The sequence below is a fragment of the Chiloscyllium punctatum genome, chromosome 36 (assembly GCF_047496795.1).
Source record: "Chiloscyllium punctatum isolate Juve2018m chromosome 36, sChiPun1.3, whole genome shotgun sequence".
NCBI classification, from domain to species: Eukaryota; Metazoa; Chordata; class Chondrichthyes; order Orectolobiformes; family Hemiscylliidae; genus Chiloscyllium; species Chiloscyllium punctatum.
In genome coordinates, this window is record NC_092774.1 from 23,896,823 (window position 1) to 23,918,681 (window position 21,859).

The following is a 21,859-nucleotide window of genomic DNA, read 5'->3' on the forward strand; positions in this document are numbered from 1 at the left end:
TGTTTTTCCAAAATGCAGCACCTTGCATTCATCTAAATTAAACTCCATCTGCCACTCCTCAGCCCATTGGTACATCTGATCAAGATCCCATTGTAATCTGAGGTCACTTTCCTCGTTGTTCACTACACCTCCAATTTTGGTGTCATCAGCAAACCTACTAACTATACATCCTATGTTCACATCCAAGTCATTTACATTAAAAAATACAGAAAGTCGTGGACCTAGCGCCGATCCTTGTGGCATTCCACTGGTCATAAGCCTCCAGTCTGAAAAACAACTCTCCACCACCACCTTTGAGCCAGTTCTGTATCCAAATGGCTCGTTCTCTCTGTATTCCATAAGATCTAACCTTATAGCCAGTCTCCCTTGGGGAACCTTGTCAAACATCCTACTGAAGTCCACATAGATCATGTCCATTGCTCTGCCCTCATCACTCTTCTTTGTTACTTCTTCAAATCACTCAATCAAGTTTGTGAGACATGATTTCCCATGCACAAAGCCATGGCGACTATCCTTAATCAGTCCTTGCCTTTCCAAATATGTGTAAATCCTGTGTCTCAGGTTTCACTCCAATAACCTGCCCACCACCGAGATCAGGTTCCCTGGCTTTTCATGATCACTTTCTTAAATAGTGGTACCACGTTAACCAACCTCCAGTTTTCCGGCACCTCTCCTGTGACTATCAATGATACAAATATTTCAGCAAGGGGCCCAACAATCACTTCCTGTAGCCTCCCATAGAGTTCTCTGGTACACCTGATCAGGTCCTGTAGATGTATCCACCTTCGTGTTTCAAGACATCCAGCACCACCACCTCTGTAATATGGACATTTTTAAAGATGTTATAATCTATTTCCCTACATCCTATATTTTTCATGTCCTTCTCCAGAGTAAACATTGATGCAAAATACTCGTTTAGTATCTCCCCCATCTCCTGTAATTCCACACATTGGTTGCCTTGCTCATCTTTGAGCCCTATTCTCTCCCTAGTGACCCTTTTGTCCTTAATGTATTTGTAAAAACCCTTTGGATTCTCTTTAACCCTATTTGCCATAGTTATCTCATGTCCAGTTTTTTTCCCTCCTGATTTCCCTTTTAAGTATACTCCTACCAACTTTATACTCTTCTAAGGATTCACTGAATCTATCCTGTCTATACCTGACATATGCTTCCTTCTTTTTCTTTCCCAAACACTCAATTTCTCCAGTCATCCAACATTCCCTACACCTACCAGACATTCCTTTCACCCGAACAGGAATACACTGTCTCTGGACTCTCGTTATCTCATTTCTGAAGGCTTCCCATTTTCCAGCCGTCTCTTTACTTGCAAACATCTGCCCCCAAACAGCTTTTGAAAGTTCTTGCCTATTACTGTCAAAATGAGACATTCTCCAATTTGGAATTTCAACTTTTAGATCTGGTCTATCCTTTTCCATCACTATTTTAAAATTAATAGAATTATGGTCGCTGGCCCCAAAGTGCACTCAGTTTAATGTGGATAAGTGTGAGGTCATGCATTTTGGTAAAAAAAAACAGCAAAGCAACCTATTATCTAATAGAGGGTTTGGGATGATCTGGTGCCATTAACACCTCAGTCTGCTGTCCTGCCTTATTTCCCAAGAGTAGGTCAAGTTTTGCACCTTCTCCATACTATATCAGAAATCTTTCTTGAACACGCTCAACAAATTCCTCTCCACCTAAACCCTTAAACCTATGGCAGTCCTGGTCTATGGTTGGAAAGTTAAATCCCCTACCATAATCATATAAGGGGAACTGCATTTAAAACTGGTCCCAATCCTCCAGGTGCAGTTTCAGCAATGCTATGTTTGGTTGCAGCAACACTTCCTTCCCTTTATGTTCTATTCCTTTAGCGATAAAAGCGAATGCTGCATTCACTTTCTTTATTATCTACTGTACCTGCATGCTAGTTTTCTGTGACTCATTAATGATGATATCCAGATCTCTCTGCACCAGATCATCCCAAACCCTCTATAAGATAATAGCTTGCTTTGATTTTTTTTTGACCAAAATGCATGACCTCACACTTATCCACATTAAACTCCATCTGCCACATTTTGTCCTACTCTCCTAACCTATCTAGATCCATTTGAAAGGTTCATGTTTCCTCATTGCAATTTACCATCACGCCTATTTGTGTCATCCACAAATTTGGCAAATGAGCCTTTTATACGTGTATCCAAGTCACTAATGTAGATTGTAAATAGCTGGGGTCCAAGGACCCAACCCTGTGGCACCTGACTTGCCACCCAGGAAAAAAAAGCCATCAATTCGGACTGTCTGTCTTCTGCCCATCAGCCAGTCACCTATCCAAGCTGATAAATCAGCCCATATCGCATATGATCTAACCTTGTGAATTAACGCTTTGAGTGGCACTTTAACAAATGCCTTCTGAAAAGCCAGATATATTACATCTACACGATCATCATTATCCACTTGTTACATCGATGAAGAACTTAGTCAAATCTGATTTGCCCTTCATAAAACCATGCTGACTGTGATGGATAGAGTTTTGACTTCTCAAACGTCCTGATATTGCTTCCTTGATAATTGACTCTAACACCTTCCCAACAACAGAAGTTAAACTAACTGGTCTGCAATTTCCCACATATTGCCTGCCTCCCTTTCTGAATACAGGCATTACATTAGCATTTTTCCAATTCACTGGAACCATAGGATCCTAAGATATAGGAGCAGTAACTAAGCCATTCAATCATGGCTGAAACGTTTCTCAACTCCATTCTCCCGCTTTCTCCCCATAACCTTTGATCACCTTGACAATCAAGAACCTACCTATCTCTGTGTTAAATAAACTCAATGATTCTTTCTCATGTCCAGGGAATTTTAGAACATTGTAACTAATGAATCCACAATCTCCACTGCCACTTCCTTTAGTACCCTAAGATGTAGGCCATCAGGACTAGGGGAGTTGTTTGCCCTCAATCCTAATAGTGTACCTATCGACGTTGATGTGACTTTGACTTGCTCGTTCCAATCCGAATGGTACTGCTGTCCTCCAACGTGAAAACTGAGGAAAAGTATTGATTTAGCAGCTCTGTCATTTCAGTGTTCCCCTTATTAACTCACCTGTTTCACCTTCCAAGGAACCAACATTTACTTTAGCGACTCTGTTCCCTTTGGCACAACAATAGAAGCTTTTGATATTTTATACTCGGCTTCTTTTGTAATTTACCTTCCCTATTTCTATTCATTTTTGAAAACCCCTTTGTTTGTGTCTGGAAGTTTCCCAATGTTTCAGCCTTCCAAAGGTCTGGAGTAACATTCCTGAACAGGCTGAACATTAAAAAGAAAACCACATTCACATTTAAATGACACCCACCTTTCAGGGGCTGGGGGCGGGGAAAACCAACCCCCATTGTCCCCTATTGGTTGGAGGGCTCCCCAACCACGCCCCCTCGGTTGGTGACGACATTGTTTGGACCACGCCCCCTGTGTGTTGGCGCATGTGCAGTGTAGGTCCCGCGGCCGGACAATGACAGTGTTACTGAGTGTGGGAGAGGAATGGCGCCGGCGGCTGAAGGAACAAGAACAGGAGCCGCTGGAAAAGCTGAGCAGGTCCGGCAGCTCGTGTCGGGAGAAATGTGAGGACGGGTTTCGGGTCCCGGTGATCCTTCTTCAGAACAGGACCAGGTTTCAGAAACATCCCGGGGAGGTCGCCAGGCCCGAGCGCCAAGACCTGGCTCCTGCCCCCGGGGAGAGGAGACAGTGAGACAGGGTAGGATTGGGAACCGCGGGAGGAGGGAGACTGGGGAGGTTATAAACTCCTAGGGGGAGGACTGAGGCCTCCAATAGAAGCCCCACAGGCCCCAGTGTTTACTTCACCGGCGAAGGAGCTCTCGGGTTGCCCGGGCAACCGGCCGCCATCTTTGTGAGGGTCAGGCGCGTGTTGTCCTGGGACGGGGTTGTTGGATTGTTGTATAATATTGATCTCTCTGTACTTTTAATCTTGAATATTTTTAGAATGTACACTGGCTTCAATTTATGAATTCTAAGTACAGAAGCAAACTATAAACATCTCCTTACATGGATCCCAACATGTGCATAGGAGCCAAGACTGCCTCAAGATTTCCTGAGGTGCTGAATCAATAGCTCTTTCCCTTTTGATTAATGAAGGTGGTGCCCAGCAGACTCCTGCTCACAGCCTGTTCTGTCAGCCTTTATGGGAAAGATAGGATAGCAAAACATCTCTATGACTCTATAATTGCTGAGATTAGCTTTACAACCTTTCTTAAACCAGGCTGCAATGTTTGCAGTTCTCTAGTTTTCTGGCACCTCCAAGTCCGTGGAAGACTGATAAATTATGGCTTCCACAATTTCTGTTGTCCCTTCCTTCAAGATTGTTGGATGCATTTCATCAGTGCCTTGTCAAACTTTAAGTACCAAATGCTTAGCGAAGACTTCTTTCATGTTAATTTTGTACTCTTGGCAGGTCATGTTGCGGCTGTGCAGAACATTGGTTAGGCCACTGTTGGAATATTGCGTGCAATTCTGGTCTCCTTCCAACGAAAAGATGTTGTGAAACTTGAAATGGTTCAGAAACGATTTACAAGGATGTCACCAGGGTTGGAGGATTTGAGCTATAGGGAGAGGCTGAACAGACTGGAGCTGTTTTCCCTGGAGCGTTGGAGCCTGAGGGGTAACCTTATAGAGGTTGCAAATTTATGAGGGGTATGTATAGCATAAATAGACAAAGTCTTTTCCCTGGGTTCGGGTCTGTTTCCATGCTGTACATCTCTATGACTCTGTTGGTTGCATCTGTAAGATCCTGAATCAGCACCTTGAGGAGAATTAGAGTGGAGTGAGAACAGAGGAGGGAGAGAGTGTGGGATGGTGCCTTCAATTTTGTGGAATAACAAAAGAAAAGTATATTCCGCAGAAAGTAGAATTGCTTATTCAGAGTTGTTACCCTGCACTGAGTGTAATGACTTTTGTAATCTCTTTTTACAGAGTATTTGAAGATCTGAAGACAGAAATTTCAAAATCGACAGATGAAGGCCTTATGCTCGAAGCATTGACTCTTCTGCTCCTCGGATGCTGCCTGACCTACAGTGTTTTTCCAGCGTCTCACTTTTGAAGTCTTGACTCTCCAGCATCTGCAGTCCTCACTTTCACATCAATGTCTGACAGTGACACTGGGACATCGGGACTGCAACGATTTTTGACTGTGATTCTGTGAGAAGGAGCAAAGCGTTTGCTTCCTGCTCGAGTGCATTTTTAGAATCAGTCGGACTGGATGAGAGACCCTACGTTGCAGCGCAGTGAGTATGGAGCCTGAAGCAGTTATACGGCCTGGAAAGAGGAATTCACGGCAGGGTGGGGCTGTACCCACGTTTGTGTGCGGCTGAATCTTCGGCCATGGAGAAACCTGAGGAATCCCGCCCTGTGAAGAAACCGTGGAAGTGTGGCGACTGTGGGAAAGGCTTCTGTGCCCCGTCTGCTCTGGAGACTCATCGGCGCAGTCACACCGGAGAGAGGCCCTTCAGCTGCCCCGAGTGCCGGAAGGGCTTTACCCAGGCATCCGCCCTGCAGACCCACCGGCGGGTCCACACGGGGGAGAGGCCTTTCAGCTGCCCCGAGTGTGGGAAGGTCTTCAGCAATTCCTTTGCCCTGCTGAGGCACCAGCGAATCCACAAGGGGGAGAGGCCACTCTCCTGCCCCGAGTGCGGGAAGGCCTTCAGTGATTCCTCTCACCTGCTGACCCATTGGCGGGTCCACACAGGGGAGAGGCCCTTCAGCTGCTCCGAATGCAGGAAGGCCTTTACCCAGGCCTCTGCCCTGCTGATCCATCAGCGGCTCCACACAGGGGAGCGGCCCTTCAGCTGCCCAGAGTACGGTAAAGGCTTCAGCGATTCCTCCACCCTGCAGACCCACCAGCGGGTCCACACGGGGGAGAGGCCCTTCAGCTGCTGTGAATGCGGGAAGTGCTTTACCCAGGCCTCTGCCCGGCTGAGACACCAGCGGTCCCACACCGGGGAGAGGCCCTTCAGGTGCCCCGAGTGTGGGAAGGGCTTTGCCCGGGCCTCCAACCTCCAGACCCACCAGCGGATCCACACGGGGGAGAGGCCCTTTAGTTGTTCCGAGTGTGGGAAGTGCTTTACCCAGGCCATCGCACTTCAGAAACACCAGCAGGTCCACATAGGGGACAGGCCCTTCAGTTGTCCCGGGTGCAGTAAGGTGTTCACCTGCTCCTCCCACCTGCAGAGGCACCAGCAAGTTCACGTACAATAGCAGGGGCATTGAAGGAGTGACGGCTGAGTGCCATTATTGACTGGCGTATTAACCCAGTTCTGGGGCCTCCTGGGTTCGAATCCTGCCGTGGCAGATGGTGAAATTGGAATTCAGTCAGTAATCTGGAGTTCCAAGTCTAACGATGAAGCCAGTTTTGGGGGCGGAGTTGTGGGGGTGGGGGGTGGTGTTGGGGTGAGAAAACCCCATCTGATTCACTCACGCCATTTTTCGGGAAGGAAACTGCCGTTGTGGGAAAGGATTCACTCGGTCGTCCCAGCTGCATCCTTTCCCCTGTCTGGCCTATGGTTGACTCCACACTGCACCCATGCCCCCCCTCTGTGCCCCCCGCCCCCTTTCTCTCCCCCTCCCACTGGGCCCCTCCCATTCCCTTTTTGCTGGGGGTGGAATCTGAAGCTGTAACAAAGTTGGGTCACAATAAAGGGTTACCTGAACTTACCGCCAGGCTCAGACTCTCATTGAAGGCTTTGAGCTTCAAATGGTTTTTGTTTTAAACCTGTCGATTTCTTTCAGCCTCCTGCACTAAGTTTCCAATGTCGTGTATCAGTGGAACAGTGAATGAGTAGCTCGTATCGTTGGAAATTGCAGATATTTCAGGAGTGCAGGTACTGTGTTGTTTTATGGGCATTGTAAAGTTTCCTGGCAGCACCAGGAGGTGGGGGCTGTGTTCATTCGAAATGAATGGCAGTTGCTGGTGTTGGACTGAGGTGGAGAAAGTTAAAATCGACACAACTCCAGGTTAGAGTCCCAACAGATTTATTTGGAAGCGCTAGCTTTGGGAGCGCTGCTCCTTCATCGGGTAGCTGTTGAGCAGGATCATTAGACATAGAATTTATCGCAAAACATTACAGTGTCATGCAGTTGATAAGATTTCCTGAACAAGTCCAGTTGCGATTCAGTCTTTCATCTTTGAGAATGGGTTGCAGGTTTCGGTTCATTAACATGTATATCCCAGAACTACTTTTAAGTCACATTCTCCCGATGACTTAAGATTTTGTAAAAATAGGTGACATCTCATCTCAGATAAAGCAAGAAAGGTGTGAGGTTCAAGTCTGTCTGTATCCCAGTCCTGAGTCACACATGTTCTATTTCCAAAGTAGGAATTTATAAAATATTACATAGATTGACTGCCTGCAGATTGTGCTTTTTGAGCAAAATACAATGTATCTGCAAATGCAAATTCACTGCATAGGTTTGTGTGTGTGTGTGTGCGCGTGCGCATGAGAGAGTGAGTGTTTGCATGTGCATGCTTGCTAAAGTGTGTCGATGCAGTGGAGTATAAGCCTGTGAGAGGGTGTGGGAGGTGTGTGTGAGAGAGGGTCTGTGTGACTGGGTGTGTATGTGTGGGAGTGAGAGACAGTGTTAAGTGTAGTGTGGTCACCCAAGGTCCCAGTTGAGACTTGGCTATCGGCCTTACAGCACCAGGGATCCGGGTTCGATTCCCACCTCGGACAACTGTCTATGTGGAGTTGGCACATTCTCCTCATGGGTTTCCTCCAGGTGCTCTAGTTTCCTCCCACAATCCAAAAGATGAGCAGGTCAGTTGAATTGGCCATGCTAAATTCCACATAGTGTTGGGTGCATTAGTCAGAGGTAAATATAAGGTAGGGGAACAGGTCTGGGTGGGTTACTCTTTGGAGGGTCAATGTGAACATTTTGGGCCAAAGGACCTGTTTCCATACTGTAGAGAATCGAATCTAATCTACACTCACACATTGGAGAGGGCAGGGTGAGACTTGTCTTTCACTTTGCAGAAGGTGGGAGGTTCTGGATGCTGTGATTCAGCGTAAACACATGCTGGAAGACCTTTGGCTCAGAGGAAGCCAGGCTGCAGACACGTCACGGGGAAAGTTAACCGGACACTTTATTCCAGGAGATGGTCATTCCCCTCTGGACAGAGCCTTCTGATTAGGTCAGTGGACAGGGTCAGAAGGGTGTGAGTGTGAATCACACAGGTAAAGGGAATCTGAGATTGGGAGGCAGGGGGAGCAGCTAACTGGCTGAGTGGTGGGGGGACGCTGGGGCTAAGGGCAGAATATTTACAGGTGATTGTCGTCTTTCTCTGAAGTTAGCAGCAGGAGGCCAGATGGCATCGGTGTCTGTCTGGCACCAGGTTCAGGAACCGACGTGCTCAGGACAGGAGAAGTGGGAAAGGGAGGCTGCAGTGGGTGTGGTCCACAAATCTCAGGAGGGCAGAGCCTTTGCTGAGGGCGCATGAGAAGTCAGAAGCTAAAAAGATAAAGCAGAACATCAAAGCTCTGGGTGGCATGGTGGCTCAGTGGTCAGTACTGCTGCCTCACAGTGCTGGGTTTGATTCCAGCCTCAGGCGACTTTGGCACATTGTCCCCCTTGTGTCTGCGTGGGTTCCTCCCACAGTCCAAAGATCTGCAGTTTAGGGTGGATCAGCTGTGCTGAAGTGTCCAAGGATATGCATTTTCAGGTGCGTAAGCCATGGGGAACTGCAGGGTTGTATGGTAAGTGGGTTGGTCTGGTGGGATGCTATTTGGAAGGTCAGTGTGAGGTAAATGGGCTGAATGGCCTGCAGGGATTATGTGATTCTACTGCTTTAGCCATTTGTATATTGAGAAATGATTACTGTGGTCCTGGGGAAGGTTGGATTTGTAGTGTCACTGCCCTCTGTCCATTCTCTTTCTGTCCCCCTGTCCATTTTCTCTCTCTTGACACCCACCCTCAGCTCCTCCCCCCTCAACCATTCTCTTTCCCCACCACCTGTTATTTCTCGTACCTCCATCCCTCTTTGATTGCTGTATCAAGCCCTTCTAAGAAGAGAGAGACAGATGGTGATGACTCTACCTGGAAGATGGGGGTGCACGAGAAATGACTGATCTTTAACATTGAGAATAGGTACTCAGAAACAACATTAAAGCATGTTCAATTCTATTTTTAAAAAAGCTGCACGCATCTTTCTGAAACTTGTGTTGAAATATGTGCAATTTGGCCACCGTTGAGGACAGACTGTAAGGGGTGAGTTGCCTATTCTAATATTGTGAAATTGTTTCTATGTAGAATAGAGTCATGGAGCACGGAATGAAACAGTTTGGTCTGTGCCGACCAGATATCCTAAATTAATCTATTCCTATTTGCCAACACTTGGCCCAACCCCTTTAAACCCATTCAGATGCCTTTTAAAAGTTGTAATTGTACCAGCCTCCGCTCCGGCAGCTCATTCAATACATTTACCATCCTCTGCGTGAAACAAGTTACCCCTTAGGTCCGTTTTAAACCTTTCCCCACTCACCCTCTAGTCCTGGCATTTCTTGAGGCAAATTAAATGTCACACTTTTTTTCTAATCCTTTTGGTCCCTCATCTTTCCCCACTCAACCTAAACCTATGCCCTCCAGTTTGTGGCTCCCCTAACCGAAGGAAAAGAAGTACAAAAGATTAGATTACTTAGTGTGGAAACAGGCCCTTCGGCCCAACAAGTCCACACCGGCCCGCCGAAGCGCAACCCACCCATACATTTACCTCTTACCTAACACTACGGGTAATTTAGAATGGCCAGTTCACCCTAACCTGCACGAGGAAACCCACACAGACACCCACACAGTCGCCTGAGGTGGGAATTGAACCTGGGTTTCTGGCGCTGTGAGGCAGCAGTGCTTGCCACCGTGCCGCCCTTACGGGCAGTCAGCCAAAATGCAAAAGGAATACAATGTCGAGCCACGGAGTGGGGGGGAAGGAAATTGTGGTTCAACTTTTTTTTCCTCCGATTGCCATTTGGACAGTTCAAATCTGTCAGTAACGTAAGCATTTCTGAAGTGCATAATGTGCATGACCCTCGGTGTCAGCAAGCACTGCGCATGTCCGCTGGTGTCAGCAAAGCCTGCATGCTCCTGGTTGTACGCGCAAACGACTCATGACCTATTTTTGATGGACCAATAGGGAACTTGGGAGGTCCGGAAGGACTCTTGTCCTCCTGCCAATCAGAGCACCGCTATTTCCTGAATGCGGAAGTTGGACAATGAGCTTCTGAAGCAGCACCTGCTGCTGTTCCTGCCTCTCTGAATAAAGACTGAGCTTTACCCCAAACTGCAACTTTCTTCCTCCGTCCAACAACTGTGAGTACGGCACTCTCTTTTCTCGCCATCTGTTCCACTCTTTTTTCCATTCTGGCGTTCAATTGTTGACTTCCAACAACTGAAAGGAAAGGGAGTGAATTCAGGGTGGGGACAGAGTATAGAAATATTGGTCGACAGTGTGGTGCTGGAAAAGCAGAGCAGGTCAGGCAGCATCCGAGGAGCAGGAAAATCGACGTTTCGGGCAAAAGTCCTTCATCAGGAATTTTCCTGCTCCTCGGATGCTGCCTGACCTGCGTGCTTTTCCAGCACCACACTCTCGACTCTAATCTCCGGCGTCTGCAGTACTCACTTGTCTAGAAATGTTGGTCCAGATCTGTGTCTCAATTGGCAAACACATGACAAATGCATGGCCACAATGTGATAATATAGCCTTTGCTGTGGGAAAACAAAAGCAGAAGGGAGGTGCATTGTTTTAATGGTGACATGTTGGGATATGGAGAAAGTGAGGAGTGCAGATGCTGGAGATCAGAGTTGACAAGTGTGGCCCTGGAAAAGAACAGCAGGTCAGACAGCATCCAAGGACCAGGAGAGTTGATGTTTTGGACATGAGCCGTTCATCGGGAATGTTATGTGGATGTACAAAGAGGTTTCAGTGTCTTTCTACACCAGTCAATACCCGTTGTCAGACAGGTGCACGAAGCAGTCAGCAGGGCAAGTGGTGTATTAGCAAGAGGAATTGAGTTCAGAAGTGGGGGGGGGCTTCCTGTGGTTAGGGGGTCATTGAATATATTCAAGGCTGAATTCATCTGATGTTTGAACAAAAATGAAATGGATGGTTGAGGGAACAGAAAAAATGGTTTTAAGAACAGTTACAGAATCGTACAGCACAGAAACAGATACTTGATTTCATGCTGACTATATTCCTAAACTAAACTAGTCCTACCTTGTTTGGCCTATATATCTCTGAACCTTTCCTATTCATAAGAGCAGAAATTAAGCCATTCAGCCCACTGGATCTGCCCATACCATTCAATCACGGCTGAGAAGTGTCTCAGCCCCATTCTCCTGTTTTCTCCCTGTAACCCTCGATCCCCTTGATACTCAAGAACTGTTTCTGTCTCAGTGTTAAATATCCTCAGTTACCTGGCCTCCACAGCCTTCTGTGGCAATGAATTCCATCAGTTCACCACTCTCTGGCTAAAGAAATTTCTCCTAATCTCCGTTCTGGAAGGTCTTCCCTTTACTCTAAGGCTCTGCCCTCGGCTGCTAGTCTCTCCTTCCAATGGAAACATCGTCCCAACATCAACTCTGTCCAGGCCATTGAGTATTCTGTTTGTTTCAATTAGATTCCCCTGAGTGTGGGCCTGTTAATCAGCATGAACCCAGACCCTTCAGGATGAGGTACAGCAGGGATTAGGTTCAACAAAGTGAGAATGGAGGGAGTGTGTGGGATGGGGATTTTGAGCTTCTAGGGAATAAGAATTACAGAGTTCGCGATAAATTAGAATTGATTGGATGGGGCAATGGGCCAGGGAGTGGCAGATGGAGATTAATTTAGGGAAATGTGATGTTTGCATTTTGGTAAGGCAATCCAGGCAGGACAGTTAAGGGAGTATTTCAGAACAAAGAGACCTTGGAGTGCAGGTTCATTGTTCCTTGAAAGTGCAGTCTCAGGTAGCCAGAATAGTGAAGAAGGCATTTTGTACGCTTTCCTTTATTAGTCAGAGCATTGAGTATCGGAGTTGGGAGGTCATGTTGTGGCTGTACAGGACATTGGTGAGGCCATTTTTAAAATACTGCATTCAGTTCTGGTCTTCCTGCTACAGGAAAGATGGTGTGAAACTTTGAAAGGGGTCAGAAAAGACTTGAAAGGCTGTTGTCAGAGTTGGATGGTTTGATCTACAGAGAGAGGCTGAATCGGTCAGGGATATTTTCCTGGAGCATCGGACGCTCAGGGGTGACCTTATAAATATTTATAAGGGGCATGGATAGGGTGAATGCAAAACCAGAGAGCATATGTTTGAGGTGAGAGGGGAATGATTTAAAAGGGACATGAAGGGCAACTTGTTTCACGCAGAAGGTGGTGCATGTATTGAATGAATTGTCATAGGAAGGGGTGGAGCCTGATACAATTACAGCATTTAAAAGGCATCTGGATGGGTACAAGAATAGGAAGGGTTTAGAGGGATATGGGCCAAATGCTGGTAAATGGGACTAGATTAAGTTAGGATATCTCGGCGGCACATATGAGTTGGACTGAAGGGTCTGTTTCTGTGCTGTATGACTCTCTGGGTCTTTGGTGAAACCAGAAGTGTCATTGTGCAGACTGGACTTTCAGAGCAGCCTTCAAAGATGTTTTGTCCTTCCTGGGAGCAGAAGAAGTTACAATGAAATCTTTCATTTATGAGACAGCACCTGAGTGAGTGAGTACATCTGAGATTTTGGTGGAAAATGGGATTTCATTGCACTGTGGGGATGAAACCCTACCCTATCCAGTCATTTCTGCTGGTGGGTGAGACCACTCCCTCAAGATTAGTTGGAGTAGATTTAGGTTTGAGAGGAGGAAGAACTGCTTTTCCCAGAGAATAGTGAATCTATGTAATTCTCTGCCCAGGGACGCAGTAGAGGCAGCTTAATTAAGTATATTCAAGACACAGTTAGATGGGTTTTTGCATGGTAAAGGTATTAAGGGTAGTTGGGACAATGCAGGGAGGAGAAGCTGAGACAATGGAGAGATCAGTCATGATCTAAATGAATGGTGAAGCAGACTCGACGGGCCAAATGACCTACTCCTGCTTCTATTACTATGAAACTCTAACCCTGCATTTCCCATGGCTAACCCACCTAACCTGCACATCTCTGGACACTATGGGCAATTTAGCATGGCCAATCCGAATCAAGGCCAGTGAGCAATACAGTGATGTGAAAAATGAACATCCGAGAACGACAGAAAGACATGGAGAGTAAATGTACCAGCAATCAAAAGTGGATTCGAAAGATCATAAAAATTGAAACTAAAAATGGTATGTCTGAATGTGTGCTGCATTGCAGCAAAAGCGAATGAATTGACTGCACACATTGAAGTGAATAATTAAAATATGGGACTCCTTCCAGAGATATGGCTCCAGGATGACAAGGATTGGATCCTCAATATTGAGGAGGTGATCAAATGGAAAGCAAGATAAAGGTAGAGGGTTAGCACAAGTAATCAAAGCACTGATCACAGGGGAATCTGGTGTCAGCTCCGATTTCGGTCCTGATTTCTCACCCCTTCTGGATTTCTGCTGATGCTTTGACCCCTTTTTTTTACACCTTCTGGAACAAGAAGTCAACCCAGACCCACAATCTCCCAGCCTGTTAATCATCCAGACACCGAGTGTAGTCATAGCAGGGAATAAAACAAGAAATGTGAACCAAAATTAGAAATAAGTAGGTGCTTGTGTTTAATATTGTTCAATAGGAAGTAAACCAGAAATACTATTCTCCCAGGATTCCTACAGTGCCTTATTTGAGGAATTCTCTCACCCTTCCATCGAGCTATTAGTACCCACTATGATTTACAACAATATTTATACCAACAGAAAAAAACGTATCTGTTCTCAAATTGACATAGAGATATACAGCATGGAAACTGACTTTTTCTCTCTCTCATGCACACATGCACAAGTCCATGGGGGTGAATTTGTGTTTGCAGAAGGATATTTGCATATGCATTCTATTTTCCTCAAAAAATGCACAATCTGCAGGCAGTTAATATATGTAATATTTTGTAAATTCCACATTGGAAATAGAACCAGTCTGACTCTAGACTGGGATACAGACAGATTCTGACCTCACACCTTTAATGCATTGTTTGAGCTGAGGTGTCTCCTTTTGTTATAAAGCCTTAGTTATCCTGAGAAGGTGCCTTACAGGAAGCTCTGGGATTTACATATTAATGATATGTGCAATCCATTGTAAAAGATGAAAGACTTAACGATCCCGGTTTGTTCAATATATCATTTCAATGCCAGGACACTGTAATGCTTTTCCAGAAATTGTGTCTTATGATCTTACACTCCACAACCACCTGATGAAGGAGCAGTGCTCCAAATGCTAGTGCTTCCAAATAAACCCATTGGATGATAACCTGGTGTTGTGTGATTTTTAACTTTGTCCAGGTAAGGTGTGATTGGCCAGGCCAAATTACCCATAGTGCCCAGGGATGTGCAAGTTCAGGTGGATTGGCAGTGCTAAATTACCCACAGTGCCCAGCGATGTGCAGGTTAGATGTATTCGTCAAGGGGTAAATGTAGAGCAATAGGAGTATGGGTGTGGTGAGGTTGCCATTCGGAGGTTGGTGTGAACTTGTTAGAACAGTGAGGGTTCTCTGAAGAGAAGGGATTTTTGTTGACTGTTCAGGAAGGGGGGGAGGGGGGAAGCAGTGGGTGGAGTGCAGGGGGAGGAAATTTGTTCACTTGTAGCAACTGGAGTGAACCCAGGTAGGGAGCAGACTCTGCAAACTCAGATATGTGTCTTAATTACCCAGGTAAGAAGGGTTCGAAGGATAGGGTGTTGCTGTTTTCCCTAGTGCGTCAGAATGTGAGGGGTAACCTGATAGACTTATTTAAAATCATGAGGGGCATGGATTGGGTAAATAGACGAGGTCTTTTCCTTGGGATGGGGAGTCCAGAACTTGAGGGTAATAGATTTAAGGTGAGGGCAGGGGTAGGGAGACTGCAAAGAGACCTAAGGGGCAACATTTTCACGCAGAGGATGGTGCATGTATGAAATGAGCTGCCAAAGGAAGTGGTGAAGGCTGGTACAATGACAACATTTAAAAGTCATCAGCATGAGTGTATGAAAAGGAAGGGTTCAAAGGGATATGGGCAAAACGCTGGCAAATGGGACGAGATTAATTTTGGATATCTGGTTGGGCACAGAAGAATTTGACCGAAGTGTCTGTTTCTGTGCTGTACATCTCGATGACTCTGGCTTTCCACAAATGTTTGTCATGTCTGTATGTTCAGTTTCTCTCTGGTGGCAGTGTCAATGCCTTGATGGCTCATTTTGCTTTCCCCCCCACCTCCTGGGAATGTTAACCATTTTGTCTGATGGTTCTTCAAGAACCTGCATTGCAGGTTCACCCTGAATTGACATTTTTTTGCTTCCCAAAATCAGACCTGCTCACCCTCAGCAATATCCCAGTGTTATGAAAGATATTAAATTTCAGGTGGAGTTATCCAAAACTCAGAGATGTCAGTCTTGACGTTTTTGTTTTTCTGCCCCTATAAGATCCTGAATCAACACCTTCAGGAGAATGAGTTAGAGCGGGGAGGCGGGAGAGAGAGAGTGTGGGATAGTGCTTTCAATTTTGTGGAATAACAGCACAAACAAATTGCTTGTTCTGAATTTTTATTCTGGACTGACAGTAATGAATTTTGTAATTTTTTTTTACAGAGTATTTGAAGATCTGAAGACAGAAATTTCAAAATCAACAGATGAAGGACTTATGCCCAAAATGTCGACTCTCCTGCTCCTCAGGTGCTGCCTGACTTGCTGTGCTTTTCCAGCGTCGCACTTTTCGATACTGACTCTCCAACGTCTGCAGTCCTCACTTTGACATCAATGTCTGACAGTCACTCAATCCATCGGGACTGCAACAATTTTTGACTGATTACGTGAGAAGGAGCAAAGCTTTTTGGTTCCTGTTTCAGTCCGTTTTCAGCATCAGTGGGACTGGATGAGAGACCTTACGGTTGGAGTGCACTGAGTGTGGAGCCTGAAACAGTTATAAGGCCTGGGAAGAGGAATTCACGGAGCGGAGGAGCTCTGCACATATTGTGTGCGGCTGAAGCTTCGGCCATGGAGAAACCCAAAGAATCCTGCCCCATGGAGAAACCGTGGAAGTGTGGTGACTGGGAAAGACTTCCGTTTCCCATCTGCTCTGGAGATTCGTCGTCGCAGTCACACCAGGGAGAGGCCATTCCCCTGCACAGAGTGTGGGAAAGCCTTCAGCAATTCCTCCGACCTGTTGAGGCACGGGCGGGTCCACACCAGGGAGAGGCCCTTCAGCTGCCCCGAGTGTGGGAAGGTATTCAGGAATTGCTCTGACCTGGTGAGGCACCGGCGGGTCCACACGGGGTAGCGGCCCTTCAGGTGCTCCGCATGTGGGAAGGGCTTTACCCAGGCCTCCACCCTGTTGGCCCACCGGCAGGTCCACACTGGGGAGAGGCTGTTCCTCTGCACCGAGTGCGGGAAGGGCTTCAGCAATTCCTTTGCCCTGCTGACCCACCAGCGGGTCCACATGGGGGAGAGGCCATTTCCCTGCACAGAGTGCAGGAAGGCCTTCAACAGTTCCTCCGACAGGCTGAAGCACCAGTGGGTCCACACTGGGGAGAGGCCCTTCAGCTGCCCAGAGTGTGAGAAGGGCTCTACCCAGGCCTCTGACCTGCTGAGACACCAGCGGGTCCACACAGGGGAGAGGCCGTTCACCTGCTATCAGTGCGGGAAGAGTTTTAACCGCTCATCCCACCTGCAGAGACACCAGAGAGTTCACATGCCATCGCAGGGGGTTTAAAGCAGCGATGGCTGAGTGCCTTTATCGACTGGACTATCAACCCAGTTCCGGGAGCTGCCAAGGCAGATGGTGGAATTGGAATTCGGTTAGAAATCTGGAGTTCAGAATCAAACAACGAAACAATTGTCAGGGAGGGGAGGGGAAACCCCCATCTGATTCACTCACAACCTTTTTAGGGAAGGAAACTGCTGTTGTGGGAACAGATTCATTCACTCGTCGCAGTGCATCCTTTACCCGGGCTGGCCTACACGTGACTCCAGACCAACAGCAGTCTGGTTGACTATTCTGCACTCCTTTTCCACCACCCCCCCCCCCCCCCAACCCCAACTCCAGCCGATGAGGGGGGAGAAACCTACTTGGAGACAAGGTATGGGTTCAAATTGGTGCATGAGGCAATACTACTTCTAGTTTATGGCTATACCAAGGATCCAATTCCAAAAGGACAACTCTGTGCTGACAAATAGTAAAGAACGTGGGGGTGAGGGGGCGCGGGGAGAAATGTGTGTGCTTTGACCTTGAGCTGTTTCTAAAAAAAAAAGATACTTTTTCTACACCTTTTTGCTGGGGGGGATCTGAAGCTGAAACAAAGTTGGGTCACAATAAGCGTTACCTGAACCTACTGCTGGGCTCAGACTCTCATTGAAAGCTTTGAGCTCCAAGAGGTTTTTGTTTTAAAGATGCTCATTTCTTTCAGCCTCCTGTGCTAAGTTTCCAATGTCATGTATCAGGTGGAGCAGTGAATGAGTAGCTAGTATCATTAAAAATTGTAATTTTTTTAGGAATGCAGGTACTGCGTTGTTTTATCAGCATTGTAAAGTTTCCTGCAAATGCAAATTCGTCCCATGGACTTGTATGTATGTGCGTGCATGAGAGAGTAGTGTGAGTGTGTTTTTGCATGTGTGTATGATGGAGTATGAGCCTGAGAGGGTGTGTGCAATGGTGGGTTTGTGATTGTCTGAGAGAGGGTCTGCGTGAGTGTGAGAGAGTGCAGGGTGTAGTGGCGTCACCCAAGGTTATCCTCATGGGTTCTGAACTTGGCCATCAACCTCTGCTCAGCCACTGGAAACAGTTCAGCAGTGACACAACACACATCGGAGAGGACAGAGTGGCACTTGTCTCGCAGAAGGTGGGAGGCTCTGGATGCTATCATCCAGGGTAAACACACGCTGGAGGACCTTCGGCTCAGATAGATTCAGCTGGAAGCCAGGCTGCAGACACGGCGGTGGTGGTGGTGGTGGGTGGGGGGGGATCTTAACCAGACACTTTATTCTGGGAGATGGTCATTCCCCTCAGGACAGCCTTCTGATTGGCTCAGGGATTGTCTCCATTCTCTGCAGTTGCCAGTAGGAAGCCAGATGATATTGGTGTCTGTCTGGTGCCAGGATTCAGGAACCGATAAGAAGAGGGAGAGAGAATGGATGGTGATGACTCTACCTGAGAAATGGCATACTTTTAAAATTAAGAATAGCTAAAATGATATATTCAGAAACATTATTAAAGCATGTTCAATTTTATAAAAAAGCTGCAGACATCTTTCGAAACTTGCATTGAAATATGTGCAGTTAGGCCACAGCTGAGGACAGGCTGTAATGGGTAAATGGCCTATTCCTATTCTTGTGAAATAGGCTCAGACTATGTCAAAAAAAAATCATAGAATTGTAGAGCACAGAAACAAAGCCTTCGGTCCCGACCAACCAGATATCTTAAATTAACCTAGTCTCATTTGCCAGCACTTTGCCCATATCCCTGTAAACCTTCCTGTTCATGTCCCCATCCAGATACCTTATATATGTTGTAATTCTACCACTTCCTCTGGCAGCACATTTAATTTACGCACCACTCTCTGCCTGAAACAAGTTGCCCCGTAGGTCGCTTTTAAGTTTTCCCCCCTCACCCTAAACTACTTCTACTTCTTCTACTTCTAGACCTCCCCACCCCAGGGGAAATACCTTGTCTATTTACATTATCTATGCCCCTCATGATTTTATAAACCTCTACCCCCTCAGCCTCCAATACTCCAGGGAAAACAGCTCCAGCATTTCAGCCTCTCCCTGTAGCTCCAAACCTAACAACATCCTTATAAGTCGTTTCTCAACCCTTTCAAGTTTCACAACATTCTTCCCACTGAGTGATCAATAGGCTGTGAACAATCTATTTTGTTCGGGTGTAAGAGAGGGCATTTCTTAAGACCAATTAACTTTCACACTGTTTTTCTTTCTAATCCGAGGTCACTCAAATCTTTCCCCACTTACCCTAAACCTATGCCCTCTCGTTTAGGACCCCCAACCCTGGGGAAAAGATATACAAAAGGTGAGCAGCCGAACAAATGCAAAAGGGCTAATAAGTCGAGCCACAGAGGGGGAAAAGAAAGTGGCTCCAGCCATTTTTTCTCCTATTGGCATTTGGACACTTCAAATCTGTCAGTAATCCCACCTACCAGGATCTCCAGCGTCTCTGTGGCAGCGAGCACTGCGCATGCTCCTCGGAGTCAGCCAAAAAAAACTGCGCCTGCTACTCGGTGTCCGCGCACACGGCTCGCGCCCTTCTTTTGATGGACCAATAGGAAGCACTGGAGGACCGGAAAGAGACTGATCCTCCTGCCAATCAGAGCGCCCCTATTGTCTGAATGCGGAAGTTGGAACATGAGCTTCGGAAGTTGCTGTTGTTGCTCCTCTCTGTCTCTCAATAAAGATTGAACTTCACCCGAGATTGCAACCTCCTTCCTCTGTCCGACATCTGTGAGTACGGCACTCTCTTTTCTCACCCTATTTTCAATTTCTTTTCTAAATTCTGAGCTTCAGTTGTTGACTTGCAGCAACTGAAAGGAAATGGGGTGAATTGGGGGTTGGGGGAACAGACTCTGCAAACGTTGGTTCAGGTCTGTGGCTCCATTGGCAAACGCATTACCACAATGTGATGATTTTGCCTTTGCTGTGGAAGGAAAAGCAGAAAAAAGGCGCATTGTTTAAGTGGTGATATATTGGGATGTGGACAAAGTGAGGACTACACATGCTGGAGATTAGAGTCGAAAAGTGTGGTACTGTAAAAGCACAGCAGGTCAGGCAGCATCCGAGGACCAGGATTGTTGGTGATTTGGACACGAGCCCTTCGTCAGGAATGATGTGTGGATGTACAAAGGGGCCTCAACATCCTTCCACACCAGTCACTGCCAGTTGTCAGACAGATGTAGCAAGCAATCAGCAAGGCAAGTGATATATTAGCAAGAGTTCAGAAGTTGGGATGGCTTTCTGCGATCAGGCAGCCATTGAATATATTCAAGCCTGAGTTCATCTGATTTCTGAACCACAAAAAAGTGGATGGTGATGGGGGAAGGCAAAAATAATGGTTTTAAGACCAGTACAGAACAGTTACAGAGTCATACAGCTCAGAAACAGACACTTCAGTCCAACTAGTCCATGCTGAATATATTCACAAACTAAACTAGTCCCATGTAGTTTGGCCCATATCCCTCTGAACCTTTCCTACTCATGTACTTATCCAAATGTCTTTTAAATGTTATTACTGTACCTATATCCACCACTTCCTTAGGACATTGATTCCACACACAAACCATTCTCTTTCAAGAAAAGGTGTTCCTCATGTCTTTTTAAAATCTTTCTCCTCTCTCCTTAAAAGTTTCCTCCCTAATCGTGAAACCCCCATCTGAAGGAAACAGCACCAGCCACTCACCTCATTGACACCCCTCTTGGTTTTATAAACTTCTCAACTTCCTGTGCTCCTGTGAAAAAAGTCTCAGCCTATCCACTTAGATGTAGGTATATTCATATCCAGTTATGATCTGTTCAGTGCTGGTGCATGCTCAAAAGACCAAATGGCCTACTCCTGCTCCCAATTCTCTCTCTCTGTGTCCAGGACAGCAAGAGACCATAAAACATAGGAGCAGGAATTAGACCATTCAGCCCATCAGGTCTGCTCATACCACACAACTGTGGTTGATAAGTTTCTCAACCTCATTCTCCCACTTCCTCCCTGTAACCCTTGATCCCCTTGATACTCAAGAACGTATCTATCGCAGTCTTAAATACCCTCAGTGACCTAGCCTCCACAGCCTCATGTTGCAATACATTCCACGGATTCACCACTGTCTGGCTGAAAAGTTTCTCCTTATCTCCCTTCTAAAAGGTCTTCCCTTTTCTAGTCTCTTTCAGGTCTGGTCTCGCCCACCAATGGAAACATCTTCCCAATGCCCACTTTGTTTAGGCCTTTCAATGTTCTGTATGTTTCAATTATATCTCCCCTGAGTGAAAGTGTAGGCCTGTGTTATGGACTAAGCCAGACCACTGAAAACATTCTGAAGCAGGCAGCCCCAGACCATAACTTTGTAATTTAATTTGGTAAGTGTACAGTAAAAATTACCTGGAGTAAGTTAGCTTGGTTGACTACTAGATTTTAAAACAGACAAAAATTTATTCACAAAATTACACAATGAAACACAAAGATCAGAATAAAGAACCCCTACAGAACTCAACCTTGCCAACTAGACTCAGTTATGCTGTTCTGAATATACACAACAGTCCCAATAAGCCAACTCCCTTTGAAAACCAGTATAAATGGAACACATGCTTATAGGTTGAAGTTGAGAGGTGGAAAAGAGAGAGAGTTTCCACATAGCTCCCTGTTGAATTTCCAACCAGTTCAATACTGAACTAAAACTGCTCAGCTCACTCCCCTTTCTTTATACAGGTCACTTCTAAAACTTGACCAATTTGGCCTGAAGTCACACCTGTTTACATATAAACAAAAGGCCTTTCAAATTCCCTTTCATCTCTGTTCAAACCAGACTGATCAGCACCCAGCCGGTTTATTACCTCTGAAAAAAGTCATGGACAGAGTCTCCTTGAGCCAGAGAAAAGCTTTTAGTCAAAAAGGAACTAGCTTTGTGACACCTGTTAATCAGCATGAACCAGACCCTTCAGGATGAGGTACAGCAGGGATTAGGTTCAGCAAAGTGAG

At 46.3% G+C, this 21,859-nt stretch overlaps 1 protein-coding gene across 1 annotated transcript in view; it reads left to right on the forward strand.

Moving 5' to 3' along the window:
- The first annotated feature begins 6,408 nt into the window (after window positions 1-6,408).
- Window positions 6,409-21,859, forward strand: part of LOC140460039 (uncharacterized) — a 69,668-nt gene continuing 54,217 nt past the window's right edge. The window contains exons 1-4 of the mRNA XM_072554446.1: window positions 6,409-8,197; window positions 9,199-9,270; window positions 10,190-10,365; window positions 15,766-17,252. The gene's annotated coding sequence lies outside the window, so the exon portion shown is untranslated. The remainder of the gene's footprint in view (window positions 8,198-9,198; window positions 9,271-10,189; window positions 10,366-15,765; window positions 17,253-21,859) is intronic.